Below are 7,241 nucleotides of genomic sequence, written 5' to 3' on the forward strand. Positions count from 1 at the left end.
CCCCCCCACTCATTGTTTTTATTTGCGTACTATTTCACTTGTTTGCACACTTGAATTATAAGATAAATAAATACATAAATAAATATTTTTTTCAGCATTTAATTTTTAAATAAAAAATATCAAATATATATTTGTTTTAATAAAAAAATAAAATAAAACATTGTTCATTGTGAATTCATGTTTGGTCAAAATACATTTAATGTTAATTTGTATAACTTGAAATTTTAAGAATGTATCAGAATATGTAGAAATTAACATAAACATCAACCAATAATGCTGTAATTGTAGTGTTCTTAGTTCAAACCTTATTGTAAAGTGTTACCATTAGCGAGTAACACAATATCACAACACTTTCTTTTAAAAGTAACCATCTCCAGCACAGACTTCTACTGTGTCCTTGAGAAAGTTACTTGACCCTCTGGATACTCTGGAGGTCTGCGTAATTGCCCTGTGCTTTAAACCCATCTTCTGGTCTGTGTGAGATGATAGGAGGGTGACGGCAAGATAAAAATACCTAGGCCTGTGTGTGATAGACTAGAAATAAAATGTATCCAAAAATAGCAAGCCTTGTTCACATTTTCAAACAATGTTTCAAATTCAGATTCAGTATCTGATGGCCCAAATTAGTTTCTGAAGGCTGCATGCTGGAGACTGCCGGTGTTCCTCTGAGCACAGCTAACAGGCAACTCACATTTGGAAGCACCGACAGGATCTCCAGAAGAGGCCGAGGGTTGAGCAAGGGGCTTGAGATGAGGTAAATGAAAAGCTTGTGCTTGGTTTTAAACAGAACAGTGCACAGAGCCGTGGTCTGATTGTCCAACAAGCACATGGGCCCGAGACTCTCTCTCTCTGAGATTGCATTGTGTCTCTGCCTGTATGGTGGGACATACATTATTCAGCACTCCCAGGATGCCTCGCTGATGAGCCACAGTGCAAGCGCTAGGAAATGGGATGAGAGAACGAGAGAGAGAGAGAGGCAGACAGAGGAATGCCCTTTTAATTTCTGGTGAATAAAACAGGAGCTCCAACAATACTGTGAGGGAACCAATAGAGTTTTGTTCCTTATTGTGCAGTTGTCTTTGAATCCTTGGCAAAGCGATTTTTTTTTCTTGGCTCAGAAGAGGAGATTGCGCTGTCAAGGTCTCGTGTCTTTTTCAGACGGAACCGCTAGTAACAAAGGAAAATACATATCAATAAATACCAGTTAGAGAAAGAGAGCAAGTTATTTTAGAATATGAGATGACAGGGTGACGTATTCCACATGGTGCTGGGCTGGAACAATAGCTGCACAAATCCTGAGTTTGAAGGAAATTTTCAAAACCAAACTTTATTTCATGAGTGAAATAGGCAAGGGCACTGTTCCACTTTAGTTTGCATGAATGTTGTAGTACAGGGCGTGCAGACTGCAAAGTCGCTCTGAATGCTATCGGACTATCATTGTACTGCCTTTTAAATATCTTATGCACATAATGAGAGTCAAAGTAATATCCATCATTTCCCTTTCCCTTCTAACCTCAATGTCCCTTTTATATAGCTCACTGTGCTTGTGTGAATGTGTGTGGGTCAGGTTTTTCCTACATTTCGGGGAACAAATGTCCCCACAAGGATAGTAAAAGCTGAAATGACCTACATTGTCAGGAGCAGCCAATGGTCCCCATGAGGGAAATGGCAATAAACATGGGTGGTTGACATTATATACTTTTGGGACGTTAAAATGTCCTAGTGAGAGACCTGCACTATTCAAACGAAGGCCAGGATTAACAAACAATTATCGCAAGGACCCTCAGATGGTAATTAAGCATGTCTATAGATAGTCAGCCTTAAAGCAATGGCAGGGACTATTTAAACAAAGCGAACCATCCAGACATTTAAAGAACAAGGCATACAGATTTTAAGATGAGGCTATGTGAGAATTGCTATGTATCTTGATTAGGATTTCGCCCCAGGGTGACAGGAGCTGTTAAGAAACATAACCATGCATGACTATTCAACAGCAAGTTACTCGTTCCAATCCTTCAGCATCTTTCTTTGTTATTTAAAATAAGTGATTATGGAGGGCCGCTGTCTCGATACGGCATCAGAGCAGCCTGAGTATTAAACTAATGTTCAGAAGTGACAGGTAGTTTTGTGATCCACACTAAGCCATTCTGTGCAGCAGGAACCTAGGCACGAAATTGAATTTTTCATGCACCATTGCTTCTGTGACCTCATCTCTTGGTATCTGCCCCATAAAAAATAAATAAAACAATTACGTTTTGTAAGAGCTGGGTGAGAAAGTTCTTAAGTCTGCATTAAATGCTTTTTTCATGTTCCAACCTTGGTAAAATTAAAGGGGAAGTTTAACCAAAACTGAATATTCTGTCATCATTTAATCACCCTCATCAATCATCAATTTGTTGTTCCAAACCTGCAAGACTTTTGTTCATCTTTGAAACACAAATGAAGACATTTTTAATGAAACATGAGAAATTTCTGTTCCTCCACTGAAAGTCCATTCACCCAAAACTTTGATGTTTTAAGATCATAAAGACATCATAAAAGAAACCTATATGAATTAAGTGATTTAATCCAAGTCTTCTGAAGAGACACAATCACTTTGTGTGATTTAATTGATACATCTGATACATCTACATGGAGCACATCAAATATGGTAAAAAATAAGCTCAAACATGCTTGTTGGATGCATGAGAACCAATGAACCAATATCTTAATTTGAGTTTCAAAGATCACAAATGGGTCAAACCCAAAGTCTTACTGGTTTGGAAAACATGACATAATTATAATGTTTGCATGAACTATCCCTTAAATTGTTTAAAGACAATGACATTTAGCTTTTGAAAGTTAACAAATTAAATGTATTTATTTATTGTTTGGTTGTTATAGGTTATAAGTAGTCATACATGTTATTATAGGGAGAATGGGGCAAGTTGTCACAACTCGAATTACATAAATGTTTATTTTCTCTATCAGAAGTTTAGTATGTTGGTTGGTTTCAGACATCTAGTTTAAAACCACCTTATATTAAAATAATACTAAAAACTAAAAAGTAACTGAGCGTTTGCTTTTTAAATTTAGATATGCAATGGCATGTTCTTTTTTTACTTACCCCGTTTAGTTTTACAACATACTTCAGTTTAGGTCAATGTTTGTGTGTTTGTGTGTGTGTGTGTGTGTGTGTGTGTGTGTGTGTGTGTGTGTGTGTGTGTGAAATGTAGTTTTAAAAATACAGAAATTGAGTTTATTCAATAGCTTTTTTTTTTTTTTGAGAATGTTCAATAACTTTTTAGTAGGTAGTACTTTAAGGCATGTACTTAAAGTACAGAAATTGAGTTTTAAAAATAAACATACCCTGCGAAATAGTCACTAGAGTAAAATGTGGCAAACTGCGATTTTCTTCTTTTCTGGTCTTCTTTTCTTCTCTGGTCTGGTTTCTGTTGTCTTTTGTTATAGCTTTTTATTTTAATTTTTTATTTTTTTAAGTAGGGGCATTTGAATTCACCAATTAAAGGCTCCTAAAAAAAACTCTCTGCACGCCTCGCTCAACCTAACCTCGTTTCTTGTCCCTCACGTAGGGCTGACAACAGCAGAAAACACACATTTTCAGTCATGTTCTTAATCTGAAGCTATTTGGCTCAAGACAATTTCCTTATTGTACCTCTCTGCTCTGCTGCTTTCTCCATCACCTACTTCACCAATCTGAAATAATAAAAGAGAGCCAGAAACCCTGGGCGTCTATAAGCGTCCCAAAGAAAGAAAGGAGCAAGAGAGTGTAAGAGTATGCTAGTGTTCCTCATCCACCCACCTCCCTGTTCCCAGACGAAAGAAAGAAAAGCAGCATGAGAGATTTCTAAATGGATGAAAGAGGGTTGGGTAGTCCTCATGTGTGCGGGAATAATGGCTTTGCTGGAGGGAGCCAAAAGACTACAAGATTGTGTCGCATTTATGAAAACCTTCATTAAGTATATGAAAGGTTGTGAAATTCTTCCCGGGGACTGTAGGCGTCTATACAGAGAAGGGCACTTTGGCTATTGTGTTTAGTGCCAGAGTAACCTCTGCTGTGCTTAAACATCTTAATGCTACTTGCAATTCAAATAGCCAACACTTACCTAAATTGTTCTGTGTATGTTCAATAAATGCCCCCTCCTGAACGTCATTATTAGCACATGAATCAGTTTAACCAGCTTTATAAAATTGTTGACAGTTTCATGGTACATCGACAATTAATCTGAAATGTGATACGGTTCCGCTGCGTCACCTTTTGCAGTACACATTTAGTTCTTCATGGCACATGTAATGCTGCACCATGAGATAAAAGTCTGATGTAATCCTTATGGTCTTAGAAGAAGAAATTCAGGGTACAACAGCAGATCCCAGTGCTATCAGGCAAAGAATCAAAGCTTTATGAGTAAACAGTGTCAAACCTCAATATTATGATCCACTGGTGGTTTATAAGACAATGCAGCTGGCACAACAGCATCTCAGAAAAACAACTCCACTCCCCCCAGACTTCACTTCCTCACAGATAAACTGACGGGTTTCTTTACACTGGCTCTTTCTGAGTTACACAAGAAGGTATGTTTGTGATCTTATTTCACGACTGCATGCAGTATACCACTCACAACGTCACTGTTACAGCAAGTGCAAAAAAGTGCATAAAAAAATAAATTAAAAGCAGAAAATATTTAACTTCATATATTTAATTTTAATATAAGCACAGACATTATTAATTTTCAGTCAATAAATAGTATACCTACATTAAGCAAAGATGTGTTTTGAGTGATTGGTGTCATGATGACAGCAGGTATATTGAATAATATATAAATATACTTCTAAAATATGCTTTTAAATACATTTAAAAACTCTGGATAACTGAGTTACTACTAAACGGTCAATCATCCACTGTACTATAAAGTTTTTTCTTTTTTTTTTTTTTTTAAATCATTGCTGTCCAAGACGCATCAGGAGATTAGCATGTACACAACAAATGCAATATAGTCACATATTGTTTTTATTTTAAAAAGGGACAATGCACATTAATTAACATGAGGACTGAAGTCCAATATATAAATGAGCCAGATGTAGCAATACAAGCTTGATGGAATTATATATATATATATTAATTTAAATAATAACAGTTAATAGTGAAAGAAAGAAATAAAGAAAGAGAGAGAAAGAAAGAAAGAAAGAAAGAAAGAAAGAATTAATGAATGTGGGCTTATGGGCTAAAATTTCCAAGCTTTTTTTTTTTTTCATGGAAACAAACACAACAAAAACTGACCCCTTAAAAACCAGAATAGCACAGGATGCAGCTAAATCCACAAGCTCAACAGTGTGCCTTCAAATAGCCTCTCAAGCAGAGAGCATAACAAGTGGGTTTCTAGGGTTTATCACTGCATCTACTCTGTGTGGAGTTGCAGCATGTACTCAATGCAGAGTTAGAACATACTGTTAAAAAGTTACCTTATAATATTGTCTGACCTTATAACAAGACAGTCATAACTTGCACTATATATACAAACATACATATACATACATGTGTTCTGTAGTTGCAGTGGTTGAGCAGGGGAGGAGGCAGCCATCGGTATTCTCATCCTCCCCTTCACCTGCTGTTGAGTCCTTGATCCTGACCTGCTGTGCATTTAATTTCATCTTAACGAAAATGCAAATATGTCTAATAAGGTAATATTCTGAGATGTTTGTGTGCAGGAGAAGTGTACACGCTATGGAAAGTATAAAACAAGGACTGTTGTGTACTCAGTATAGCAGACAACATGCTGAGCGACACTGGTTAAGATCTTCTATACTTATAACATTTTACTGGCTTTTTTGTGCTGCTCTAATCATCCATCATGATTCTATGGCACTGTGCCCACTACACGTAAAACAGTGGTGGTACGTGGCCAGTGTATTAATATGCAGCTGGGATAAAGAGTGTGAATTCATAAGGGAACAGGCTTGGGTGCAGTGCAGTAAACTCGTCATTTTCCCTGTAAGATTGTCAGAGGACATGTGACCTCCAAACACGCTGTGTTATGCATCATGCATGTATTTTAGTAAGCTTAATTGCTTCACACCACATGAGAAAAGTCTACTGGTTTGTGGTCATCATAGGGAGACATTCGCTCAACAACAAAGACAGGAGCGACGGCTTGACTTAGTACCACTGCAACACAGTGCAACAAGGTTAAGTTCACCTTAATAAAAGTTTAAGGAGCCATCAATGTTTAAATATCACTTTTACAGCATGCATTTGCTGTTAACCAATGCAATCCTCATGTCGACCAAATAGCAATTCATAATTACAATAATAAGAATTATAAAACATATAGTTTAGGGTATAAATTTTAATTAGATGAGCCCAATTTTGTAAAATGTAAACAGTCAACAGTTAGGCTACTAAACTGTATTACTTTGTGGAGCTTATTTTGATTATTACGATTAATAAATATAACTATTAAATGAACATTGGTTTTATCATATTGCTGTTGCCTGTTAAACAAAGGGTAAATGAAGGGTGAAATACATGTTAACGCTTGTAAAACGACTGTACACAGCGAAAATAAATAAATTTAACTTGTTTTCCAGTAAAAATAGCTCAACATACTTTAAACAAAATCAATTTATTGCACAAAATTAACATATTAACAGAATATACACAATGTATATTTTATCTTCAGTACTCATAATTGCGGATTAATTAATCCTTTCCTTGTTTAAAGCATAAACCTCACAATTTTTTTTTTAGATTTATGCTATTTAATTAAACAACCCTATAAATCCTACTGTATCATATTTGATACACAAATTTCTAAGGCAAATATCAAATATTTGCTGCTGTACACAATTTCTACATGCCTTCTGTTGTCTGATTGAAGGTTCATATTTTTTTAGCAAATAAAAGCCTTTTTTTATTTTTTAAAGGTTCAATAAATTGTTCCATTTATAATGTACATTAAAATTTAATTTTCTGACTATTTTTCATATGTCAGGCTTTACATAATTCACAACTGAAAGATATATTCAAATTAATTCAAAATATCTTGATTTAAGCATCGTTTAATATCTTTTACAAGAAAACAAGACAAAAAAAAAAGATTAATAAAATTATTTTTGGCATGGCCTCTTGTGGCTTATTGCTTAAATAGGCCAGCACTCTAAAATCTACAGTGTGACGAGGACAGCGAATGACATTTTGCAGATTGATGTATGTCGTAAGGTGATATCTTTTAATCACAGCTTGG

At 35.6% G+C, this 7,241-nt stretch overlaps 1 long non-coding RNA gene across 1 annotated transcript in view; it reads left to right on the plus strand.

The window, feature by feature from the left end:
- Nucleotides 1–2,980, plus strand: part of LOC107698985 (uncharacterized) — an 11,042-nt gene extending 8,062 nt beyond the window's left edge. Inside the window, exon 3 of the long non-coding RNA XR_001635405.1 lies at nt 2,971–2,980. This is a non-coding gene — a long non-coding RNA (uncharacterized LOC107698985). The remainder of the gene's footprint in view (nt 1–2,970) is intronic.
- Nucleotides 2,981–7,241: the final 4,261 nt, after the last annotated feature.

Source organism: Sinocyclocheilus anshuiensis, unplaced genomic scaffold (genome assembly GCF_001515605.1).
Source record: "Sinocyclocheilus anshuiensis isolate Anshui unplaced genomic scaffold, SAMN03320099.WGS_v1.1 scaffold74, whole genome shotgun sequence".
NCBI lineage: Eukaryota > Metazoa > Chordata > Actinopteri > Cypriniformes > Cyprinidae > Sinocyclocheilus > Sinocyclocheilus anshuiensis.